We start from the raw sequence: 12,317 nt of genomic DNA, 5'->3' as shown, positions 1-12,317 counted from the left end.
AGTCTGTCCCATCCAAACCAACTGCTAAACTCCAGCCTCCTCCATGACATCACATCTCCACCACCTGATTGGACCACAACCAGGCTGAACACTGATTGGCCACTGGATAAAAGGCTGGGCCTTGGGGATTAACCCTAGTGAGGCCCAGCTCTTTCCTACTTCTCACCCCCTTGAAATCGACAGAGGCATTTTAATCAGCTTCACACTGAGAAATGATGCTGGATGATGTGTATGTCTGAGGGCAGGAGGCCACATGTCAGGCAGTGTTTCCACAGGAAGGGGTCCCGACTCTCCATGTCACAGCCCCCACAGAGACATATAAATCTCCAACTGACCCCTCACCTCAGTCCTTTTTAGATTTGTGGGTGCTGAGTGAATTAAGGGATGTGGGGATATTGTGGGAAGGTCAAGTTGTTGTGGAAGATCAGCCTAGATCGTACCGAATGGTGGAGCAGGCTCGAGGGGCTGAATGGTCTCCTCTAGCTCCTATTTCTTTGGTTCTTATGCCTCTGTTTCTCAGTGGGTAAGAGACCCGGTCCCTGCAAGGAGAGCAATGCTTCAGATCACACAGCCTAGCTGGCTGAGATGTCCCATTTCAGCAGGTACAGTGGTTATTTATTGATTCGATTAGGAAGGTATTTGAGGGCTGGAGGTGGGGAGAGGTAAGCTCATATGCCTGCCCTCAAACCCACCCTCACTCCACATTCACCCCCCCCCCCACCCCCCCACCGGCTATCTCACCCGCACACTCACAACCCCTGTCCCCTCAACCCCTTCCATTCCCAAATGCACTCCCTCTCCACCCACACTCTCACCCCATGTCTACCCACTCCACCCCCGCCACTCACCATCACTCCCACCCCCTCACTCTCACCCTGGCACTTCACCCCACCCCCACTCCCCTCACCCCCACACTCTCAACCACCGCCCTCTCACCCATCTCCCTTCACCACCCACACTCTCACCCCTGCCCCCTCACCAACTCCACTCACCCCCACCCCCTCATCCCTGCCCCATCACCCCTCACTGCCTTTACATCGACTCCTCCCCTCCCTAGCTGCCTCATCACTGCTTGCCCCCTTACCACCCAGGCTCCCTGTGTTGGGATAGGTTGGTACCAAATATGGTGCCAGGTCACATGTGATGACTGCGTGTGGGTGAGGTTATGGAAGGTCCAGCATCATAATGATCAAGGCTGGAAACTCAGAGAGGGAGGGTCACTGCCCGTGGGGTCAATCTCTGCCCCTGAGGGGGGCAAGGGAGTCAATCACTGCCCCTGGGGTCAATCACTGCCCCCGAGAGGGGCAAGGGAGTCAATCACTGCCCCCAGGTTCAATCACTGCCCCTGAGGGGGGCAGGGGAGTCAATCATTGCCCCTGAGGGGGGCAGGGGAGTCAATCACTGCCCCCGGGGTCAATCACTCTCCCTGGGGTCAATGTGGTATTGTCTCTAGACTAGTAATCCAGGGATCCAGGTTAATGCTCGGGGGACCCGGTTTTGAATTGCTCAATGGCAGATGGTGGAACTTGAATTCAATTAAAAGTCTAATGGTGACCATGAAACCATTGTCGATTGTTGTAAAAACCCATCTGGTTCACAAGTGTCCTTTAGGGAAGGAAATCTGTTGTCCTTACCTGGTCTGGCCTACACGTGACTACAGACCCAGGGCAATGTGGTTGGCTCTTAACCGACCCCTGAAATGGCCAAGCAAGACACACAGTTGTGACAAACTGCTACAAATTCATAAAAAAGGAATGAAATTGGACAGACCACCTGGCATTGACCTAGGCACTGGCAATGACAATGGCAAACACCAGGTCACTCACCATCCTGACTTGGAAATATATCGTTGTTCCTTCACTGTCGCTAGGTCAAAATCCTTGAACTCCCTCAATCACTGCATCTGGAGCCAATCATTACCCCCTGGTGGGTTTGAGGGGGGTGGGGGGGTCATTTGCTGCCACTGCAATCAATCACTGCCCTGGGGTCTATCACTGCCTTTGTGGTCAATTACTGCCCCCAGGGGTCACTCACTGCCCCTATTGGGGGGTCAATTACTGTCTCTAGTGGTCACTCACTGCCTCCTTGGGAGGGTCAATCATTGCCCCCAGGGGTCAATCACTGCCCCTATTGTTACAATTGGTCCCCTGGTGAGGTCCCCAATTTGTTATAATCCTGAACGAGGTACCCTAATTTGTTATGGCCCCGCGTGAGGAGGGATGAATTGGCTCCCACTCTTTATTCAACCCCCTCAGGCGTTTAATTTAAAAAGGATCCCTTCCCTTGTTGACACCTTTCCCTGTCCAAATGTATTTATGTTTTAAAAGGAACCAATTTAACCAGGCTTTCTTGGGTCAAAGAAAGAATGAGTTTATTAGTTACTGAAACGTGAGAAAAAATAATAAAAATGCAGCACATACACACAGATTAGAAATGAGAAGTTGAGTTCAAAAATAAAAGTTAAAAAGTTTTAAAAAGTTAAAAAAAAGAGGAGGTGGTGGCATAGCTGGTCTTATCACTGACTTGTATTCCAGAGACTCAGGGTAATTCTCCCAGGACCTGGATTCAAATCCCATCACAACAGTTTGAATTTAATAAATAGCTGGAACTAGAAGTCTGATGATGACCATGAAGCCATTGTTGATTGAGGTAAAAACCCATCTGGTTCACTAATGCCCTTCAGGGAAGGAAACCTGCTGTCCTTACCTGGTCTGGCCTACATGTGACTCCAGGTCCACAGCAATTGGTTGAATCTAAAATGCCCTCTGAACAAGGGACATTAGGGATGGGCGATAAATGCTGGCCCAGCCAGTGATGCCCACACCCTGTGAATTAATAAAAAAAAAACACAAATCAGTCTTTGGCTTGTCCGTGATGAGTAGATAGCAAAATGTTGCTGCTGTTAAGTTGGGTGATTCCAGTAGAATGGACTTTGGCAGTTGAGCAGTGGGTTTGGAGACATTTGGTTCTGCTGAAGGAGTTGTCCTGTTTCCCTTTTGGTTTTGCAGACTTACCTCCAGCCAGAGAGAGAGAGAAAGAGATAGAGAGAGAGAGAACTTTTACCTGCAGGCTGCAGGGATGCCTAGTTGCTGTTCTTCTGCTGTGACCCTCACAGCACACACTAGCATACCAGGATTAGAACACACCGATGAGGTTTGCAGCTGACTTTTTAACCCTTTTTCTTGTGTATTCCTGGAAGGGAAAAAATAATGTCCTTCGCACAAAATCTACTTCCTTTCAACTCAGACCATTCCCACATTCTGAGATATAACTCAAGAGGAGATGGTTTCTGCTGAGATATGGTAATCAGTCTCCATTGTCCCTGCAACCACAGGAGATTAAAGCTCAGGCTTTCGCTTTGCATCTCTACCTTTCAAGTGTCTCTGTCTGAAGTGGGCTGTGGCACCTTTTTAGGTGCAACATCCCAGGGCCACTTTGGACTAGACAGTCAAGTATAATCCACATAGAAATTTTGCAGAAAGTGGATGCTTTACATTCTCAGCCAGTTTTTGCTTGTATGTCCTTTTTATAAAAAAACACACATGTCTTCCTCAAAAAGTCCAGTATGTATGTAAGTAAGTTGGGTTGTGATCCCCTGTCATGACACCGGGGGAGAGGTCAGTCACTACTCGGGGGTCAATCATTGCCTCTGGGGTCAATCACAGCCCATGGGGGCAAGCGGTGGGGGGGTGGGTAATTGGGTCAATCACTGGGGAGGCAGTGGCATGGCGGGGTTGATGCTGGCCTTTATTTTATTTTATTCATTTACGGGATGTGGACCTCGCTGACTATGCCAGCATTTATTGTTAATAATCCAGAGATCCAGGGTAACGCTCTGGGGACCCTGGTTTGAATCACATCACAGAAGATGGTGAAACTTGAAGTCAATAAAAATCTGGAATTAAAAGTTTGGTGATGACCATAAAACCATTATTTGTCGTAAAACCCATCTGGTTCACAAGTGTCCCTTATGGAAGGAAATCTGCTGTCCTTACCTGGTCTGGCCTACACGTGACTCCAGACCCACAGCAATGTGGTTGACTCTTAACTGCCCCCTGAAATGGCCGAGCAAGACACTCACAGAATCATAGAGTTATACAGCACAGAAACAGGCCCTTCGGCCCATTGTATCCATGCCAGCCATCAAGCACCTATCTATTCTAATCCCATTTTTCAGCACTTGGTCCATAGCCGTTGCTATAGCATTTCAAGTGCACATCTAAATACTTCTTAAATGTTGTGAGGGTTCCTGCCTCTACCACCCCCTCAGGCAGTGTTCCAGATTCCAACCACCCTCTGTGTGAAAAAAGTTTTCCTCAAATCCCCTCTAAACCTCCTGCCCCTTACCTTAAATCTATGCCCCCTGGTTATTGACCCGTCCACTAAGGGAAAAGGTTTCTTCCTATCTACTCTATCTATGCCCCTCATAATCTTGTATGCCTCTATCAGGTCCTCCCTCAGCCTTCTCTGCTCTAAGGAAAACAACCCCAGCCTATCCAGTCTCTCTTCAGAGCTGAAACTCTCCAGCCCAGGCAACATCCTGGTGAATCTCCTCTGCACCCCCTCCAGTGCAATCACATCCTTCCTATAATGAACTGCACCCAGTACTCCAGCTGTGGCCTAACTAGCATTTTATACAGCTCCAACATAACCTCCCTGCTCTTATAGTCATTGCCTCGACTAATAAAGGCAAGTATCCCACGTGCCTTCTTAACCACCTTATCTACCTGTGCTGCTGCCTTCAGGGATCTATGGACATGTACACCAAGGTCCCTTTGATCCTCTGTACTTCCTGGGGTCCTACCAATTAATTGTGTATTCCCTTGCTGTGTTAGTCCTCCAAAATGCATCACCTCACACTTCTCAGGATTAAATTCCATTTGCCACTGCTCTGCCCATCTTACCAGCCCATCTATATCGTCCTGTAATCTAAGGCTTTCCTCCTCGTTATTTATGACACCACCAATTTTCGTGTCTTACTAGTCATACCTCCTTTATGCACATCTAAACATACACTACAAAGAAACAAAAGGGTCCCAGCACCGATCCCTGCGATACACCACTCGTCACAGGCTTCCAATTGCAAAAACAACCTTTAACCCTCACCCTCTGCCTCCTGCCACTAAGCCAATTTTGGATCCAGTTTGCCAAATTGTTCTGGATCCCATGGGCTCTTACCTTCTTGACCATTCTCCCATGTGGGACCTTGTCAAAAGCCTTATTGAAGTCCATGTAGACTACATCAACTACACTACCCTCATCTACACAACAGGTCACCGCCAATCAGCTTAAAAGTCTAAAAGGAATGAAACCCCCCCACCCCCCACCCCCCGACATTGACCTAGGCACCGGAAACGACAATGGCAAACTCAGCCCTGTCGACCCTCCAAAGTCCTTACTAATATCTGGGGGCAAGTGCCAAAATTGGGAGAGCTGTCTCACAGACTAGTCAAGCAACAGCTTGACAGAGTCATCCTCACAGAATCATATCTTACAGATAATGTCCCAGACACCACCATCACCATCCCTGGGTATGTCCTGTCCCACCGACAGTACAGACCCAGCAGAGGTGGCAGCACAGTGGTATACAATCGGGAGGGAGTTGCCCCTGGGTGTCCTCAACATCAACTCTAGGCTCCATGAACTCTCAAGGCACCAGGTCAAACATTGTCAAGGAAACCTCCTGCTGATTACCACGTACTGTCCTCCCTTAGCTGATGAATCAGTGATCCTCCATGTTGAACACCACTTGGAGGAAGCACTAAGGGTGACAAGGGCGCAGAATGTACTCTGGGTGGGGGACTTCATCAAGAGTGACGCGTAGCACCATTACAGCCCGAGCTGGCTGAGTCCTAAAGGACATAGCTGCTAGACTGGGTCTGCAGCAGGTGGTGAGGGAACCAACAAGAGGGAAAAATATACTAGACCTCATCCAGACCAATCTTCCTGCCGCAGATGCATCTGTCTATGACGGTATCAGTGGGAGTGACCACCTCACAGCCCTTGTGGAGACAAAGCCCTGTCTTCACATTGACGATACCCGCCATCGTGTTGTGTGGCATTACCACCGTGCTAAATGGGATGGATTTTGAACAGATCTAGCAACTCAAGACTGGGCATCCATGAGGCACTGTGGGCCATCAGTAGCAGCAGAATTGTACTCGAACACAATTTGTAACCTCATAGCCCGGCATATCCCCCACTCTACCATTACCATCAAGCCAGGGGTTCAACCCTGGTTCAATGCAGAGTACAGGAGGGCATGTCAGGAGCAGCACCAGGCATACCTAAAAATGAGGTGTCAACCTGGTGAAGCTATAACACAGGACTACTTGTGTACCAAACAGCATAAGCAGTAAGTGATAAACAGAGCTAAGTGATCCCACAACCAACGGATCAGATCTAAGCTCTGCAGTCCTGCCACATCCAGTCGTGAATGGTGGTGGACAATTAAACAACTCACTGGAGGAGTCAATACAACCTCAATACAACAATTATCAGCCAGAGGTGCCAAGTGGATGATCCATTTCAGTCTCCTCCAGAGGTCCCCAGCTTTACAAATGTCCATCTTCAGCCAATTTGATTCACTCCACATGATATTAAGAAACATCTGAAGGCACTGGATACTGCAAAGTCTATGGGCCCTGACAATATTCCAGCAATAGTCCTGAAGACATGTGCTCCAGAACTTGCCGTGTCCCTAGCCAAGCCGTTCCAGTACAGCTACAACACTGGCATCTACCCGGCTATGTGGAAAATTGCCCAGTTATGTCAGGTACACAAAAAACAGGACAAATCCAACCCGACCAATTACCGCCCCATCAGTCTACTCTTGACCATCAGTAAAGTAATGGAAGGGGTCATCAACAGTGCTATCAAGTTGCACTTGCTTAGCAAGAACCTGCTCACTGACACCCAGTTTGGGTTCTGCCAGGGCTACTCAACTTCTGACCTCATGACAACCTTGATTCAAACGTGGACAAAAGAGCTGAACTCCAGAGCTGAGACGAGAGTGACTGCCCTTGACATCAAGGCCACATTTGACTGAGTGTGGCATCAAGGAGCAAAACTGGCATCAGTGGGAATCAGGGGTAAAACTTTCCGCTGGTTGGAGTCATACCTAGTACAAAGGAAGATAGTTGTGGTTGTTGAAGGTCAGTCATCTCAGCTCCAGGACATCACTGCAGGAGTTCCTCAGGGTAGTGTCCTCGGCCTAACCATCTTCAGCAGCTTCATCAATGACCTTCCTTCCATCATAAGATCAGCAATGGGGATGTTCGCTGATGATTGTACAATGTTCAGCACCGTTTGCAACCCCTCAGATACTGAAGCAGCCCATGTCCAAATGCAACAAACTCTGGACAATATCCAGGCTTGGGCTGACAAGTGGCAAGTAACTTTCTGACCATACAAGTGTCAGGTAATGACCATCTCCAACAAGAGAGAATATAACCATTGTCCCTTGATGTTCAGTGGCATTACCATCACTGAATCCCCCACTTTCAACATCCTGGGGGCTACCATTGACCAGAAACTGAACTGGACTAGCCATATAAATACTGTGGCTACATGAGCAGGTCAGAGGCTGGGAATCCTGCGGAGAGTAACTGGCCTCCAGACTCCCCAAAGCGTGTCCACCATCTACAAGGCACAAGTCAGGAGTGTGATGGAATACTCCCCACTTGCCTGGATGAGTGCAGCTCCCACAACACTCAAGAAGCTCGACACCATCAAGGACAAAGCAGCCCCGCTTGATTGGCATCACATCCACAAACATTCACTCCCCCAACCACCGACGCACAATAGCAGCAGTGTGCACCATCTACAAGATGCACTGCAGGAATTCACCAAGACTCCTTAGACAGCACCTTCCAAACCCACGACTACTACCATCAAGAAGGACAAGGGCAGCAGATAGGTGGGAACACCACCATCTGGAAGTTCCCCTCCAAGTCACTCACCATCCTGACTTGGAAATATATTGCTGTTTCTGCACTGTCGCTGGGTCAAAATCCTGGAACTCCCTCCCTAACAGCACTGTGGGTGTACCTACACCACATGGACTGCAGCGGTTCAAGAAGGCAGCTCACCACCACCTTCACAAGGGAAGCTAGGGAAGGGCGATAAATGCTGGGCTAACCAGTGACACCCACATCACATGAATGAATAAAAAATATCACTGCCCCCGGGGTCAATCACTACCTCTGGGGATCAATAACTGACCTGGAGTCAATCACTGCCCCCAGGGAGTCAATCACATCTCCCGAGGGATCAGTCACTGCCTCTGGGGTCAATCATTGCCCCTGGGGATCACTCACCACCCCCCCGTGGTGAGGGTGTTAATCACTACCACAAACAGTTTCTCCCTTGCCCTATCAAAGCTCCCAGCTTTTTAAATGTCTCTATAGGCTTTCCCCTTCACCCTCTCTGTTGGACATTCCCAGATTCTCCAATCACCTATTGATTAATGCTGAGCCTGAGGACTATGGGTTGAAGTCACCTGTTCCCGTGGTGTTCCCATTGCAGCTGATTTCATCCATAACACGGGGATCAAAGTGGATGCGGAGCCAGAGATCTTCCTGTTTCTCACTGTGTACTGGGGGCTGAGTGGAGTTTTTAATTTGTATTCTGCAGACTAAACTGTTGCCTGATCTCAGTGTTTCAGGAATGCATCATCGACAGCACTGGCATCATCATTTCAGGGAATTACTGGCGAGCAGCGATAGTTCGGTTAATTTGATTATTCCAGTCCAGTTCTCAACAGCCTCCCACATTCTACCTTCCACCAGTGTGAGATCTGCACATGTCCTTACTCACACCATCTGCCATTCCCCTCTGTGCTCGCTGACATATACTGCCTTCCAGTCCGGCAACATCTCAGTTTTAAAGTTCTCATCCTTGTTTTCAAATCCCTCCAGGGCCTCACCACATCCAGACCCATAGCCTTCCGAGATCTCAACGCTCCTCCACATCTGGCCTTTTTTTATATTCAATCATGGGATGTGGGCACCACTGGTTAGGCCCAGCATTTATTGCCCTCCCTAGTTGCCCTTGAGAAGGTGGTGGTGAGCTGCCTTCTTGAACCGCTGCAGTCCATGTGGTGTAGGTACACCCACAGTGCTGTTAGGGAGGGAGTTCCAGGATTTTGACCCAGTGACAGTGAAGGAACAGTGATATATTTCCAAGTCAGGATGGTGAGTGACTTGGAGGGGAATTTCCAGGTGGTGGTGTTCCCATGTGTCTGCTGCCCTTGTCTTTCTAGATGGTAGTGGTCGTGGGTTTGGAGGGTGCTGTCAAAGGAGCCTTGGTGAGTTTCTGCAGTGCATCTTGTAGATGGTACACACACTGCTGCTACTGTGTGTCGGTGGTGGAGGGAGTGAATGTTTGTGGATGTGGTGCCAATCAAGCGGGACTGCTTTGTCCTGGATCTTGTCAAGCTTCTTGAGTGTAGGAGCTGCACTCATCCAGGCAAGTGATGAGTATTCCATCATACTTCTGACTTGTGCCTTGTAGATGGTGGACAGGCTTTGGGGAATCAGGAGGTGAGTTACTCGCTACAGGATTCCTAGCCTCTGACCTGCTCTTATAGCCACAGTATTTATATGGCTAGTCCAGTTCAGTTTCTGGTCAATGGTAACCCCAGGATGTTGATAGTTAGGAATTCAGTGATGCTAATGCCATTGAACATCAAGAGGCGATGGATAGATTCTCTCTTGTTGGAGATGGTCATTGCCAGGCACTTGTGTGGTGCGAATGTTACTTGCCACTTGTCAGCCCAAGTCTGGATATTGTCCAGGCCTTGCTGCATTTGGACATGGGCTGCTCCAGTGTCTGAGGAGTCATGAATGATGCTGAACATTGTGGAATCATAGCGAACATCCCCACTTCTGACCTTATGACGGAAGGAAGGTCATTGATGAAGCAGCTGAAGATGGTTGGGCCGAGGACACTACCCTGAGGAACTCCTCTACTAGTGTCCCAGGACTAAGATTATTGACCTCCAACAACCACAACCATCTTTCCTTGTGCTAGATTTGACTCCAACCACCCTGGAAGATGGGGAGAGGTGACTAACAGGGGCTATTAATGGGGGACGGCCTCCAGCTGGAGAGTGGGTATGGAAGGGGGACAAGAACCAAGGAAAAAGTAAAAGAAAAACTTCAACTTGAGAAGCCCCTATTTTAATTGCTCCACCATTGGTGGCCGTGCCTTCAGTTACTCAGGCTCCACGCTCTGGAATTCCCTCGCTAACTCTCTCCGCCTTTCTTCACTTGCTTTTTACTTTTAAAACTGACCTCTTTGACCATGTCAGCTGACCTAATATTCCCTTGGGTGTCTCAGAATCACAGAGTCACAGTGCAGAAGAGGCCCTTCGGCCCATCGAGGTCTGCACTGACACGCGAGAAACACCTGACCTACCTACCTAATCCCATTTACCAGCGCTTGGCCCATAGCCTTGAATGTTATGAGGTGCCAAGTGCTCATCCAGGTAATTTTTAATGATGTCATACTTTGTTTATACTGCTCCTGAGAAGCGCCTTGGAACATTTTATTACGCTAAATGCACCATATAAATATACATTGTATGAACATTGTCAGCCTCTCAATGAGTTCACTATGGATTAACAATAAGAGAAACTCTGATCTGGGGGGGATGGGAACCAAGTGCAACATTCGCTCTTCACATCTAAAACCCTATTTTCAGAGATTTTCAGTCTGCTGATTGGCTGCGTAGCCAATGTGTGCCCAGACATTAGCCCAGAGTAAGGGTAGTAAGGGAAGCGGGGGAGGGGGATGAGCAGGCGGAGGGTGCGTGGGGGAGGGGTGAATAGCCAAGGGTCTGATGGGGGAGGGCTAGCAGCTGGATGGTGAGTGTGAAAGGGGGACAAGAACCAAGAAGAGGTAAAAGAAAGACTTCATTTCTATAGCACCTTTCACAACTTCGGGATGTCCCAAGGTACTTTACAGAAAACAAAATACTTTTGAAATGCAGCAAACCAGGCAGCCAATCTGGACACAGCAAGATCCCACAAGCTGCAAAGTGATCACGGCCAGATAATCTGTTTTAGCGACATGATTGAGGGATAAATATTGGCCAGGACACCAGGGGGAATCCCCTTCACTTCTTCAGGATAGTGCCATGGGAGGTTTTACACTGCCTCCACACTGCCTGAGAGGGTAGGCAGCACCTCAGTTTAAGGTCTCATTTGAAGAGCAGCACCCCTGACAGTGCAGCACACCCTCAGTACTACACACACGAACATACAAATTAGGAGCAGGAGGAGGCCACTTCGCCCCTCAAACCTGCTCCTTGATTCAATAAGATCATGGCCGATCTTGAATGTAACCTCACCCCCACATTCCTGCCTACCCCGATAAGCTTTCACTCTCTTGTTAATCGAGAATCTATCTAGCACTGCCTTAACAGTATTCAAAGACTTTGCTTCCACTGCCTTTTGAGGAAGAGAGTTCCAAAGACTCACAAACCCCTGAGAGAAAACATTTCTCCTCATCTCTGTCTTAAATGAGCAACCTGTATATTTGTGATTGTGTGTGTGTGTCTATTTGTATATTAGTGTGTGTATATTTCTGTGTGAGTGTGTGTGTGTGTGCATGTGAGTCTGTGTATTTGCGTGTGTGTGTGTGTGTCTTTGTTTATGATTGTATATTTGTATGTGTATATTTCTGTGTGAGTGTTTTGCGTGTGTATATGTGAATGTGTGTGTGCGTGTTGGTCTATGATTGTATATTTCTGTGTGTATGTGTGTGTGTATGAGTGTGTATGTGAACGCCGATGTATGTCAGAGTGTGTGAATGTGTGTGTTCGAGTGTGTGTGACAGTATGTGTATGTGTGTGTCTATGTATTTCTGTGCATTACTGTCTATATTTCTGTTTGTCAATGTATGTAAGTGAGTGTGAGTGTATGTATGTGAGTGTGTTTGGGTGTGTGTCTGACTGTGTGTGTGTACGTGTGAGTGCATATGTGCATGTAAGTGTGACAGTGTGTAAATGATATTGTGCGTGTATGTCTATGTATTTCTGTGCATGATTGACTATGTGTCTGTGTGTGTGTGCGTGTGTGTGTGTCTATGTATTTCAGTGCATGATTGTCTATATGTCTGCGTGTGTATGTGTGTGCGTGTGTGTGAGTCTATGTATTTCTGTGCATGATTGTCTATATGTCTGTGTCTGTGTGTGCGTGTGTACCTATGTATATCTGTGAATGATTGTCTATATTTCTGTGTGTGTGTGTGTGTGTGTCTATGTATATCTGTGTATGATTGTCTATATTTCTGTGTGTGTGTGTGTCTATGTA

Source organism: Carcharodon carcharias, chromosome 2, assembly GCF_017639515.1.
Source record: "Carcharodon carcharias isolate sCarCar2 chromosome 2, sCarCar2.pri, whole genome shotgun sequence".
NCBI classification, from domain to species: Eukaryota; Metazoa; Chordata; class Chondrichthyes; order Lamniformes; family Lamnidae; genus Carcharodon; species Carcharodon carcharias.
This window is presented reverse-complemented; position numbering follows the sequence as displayed.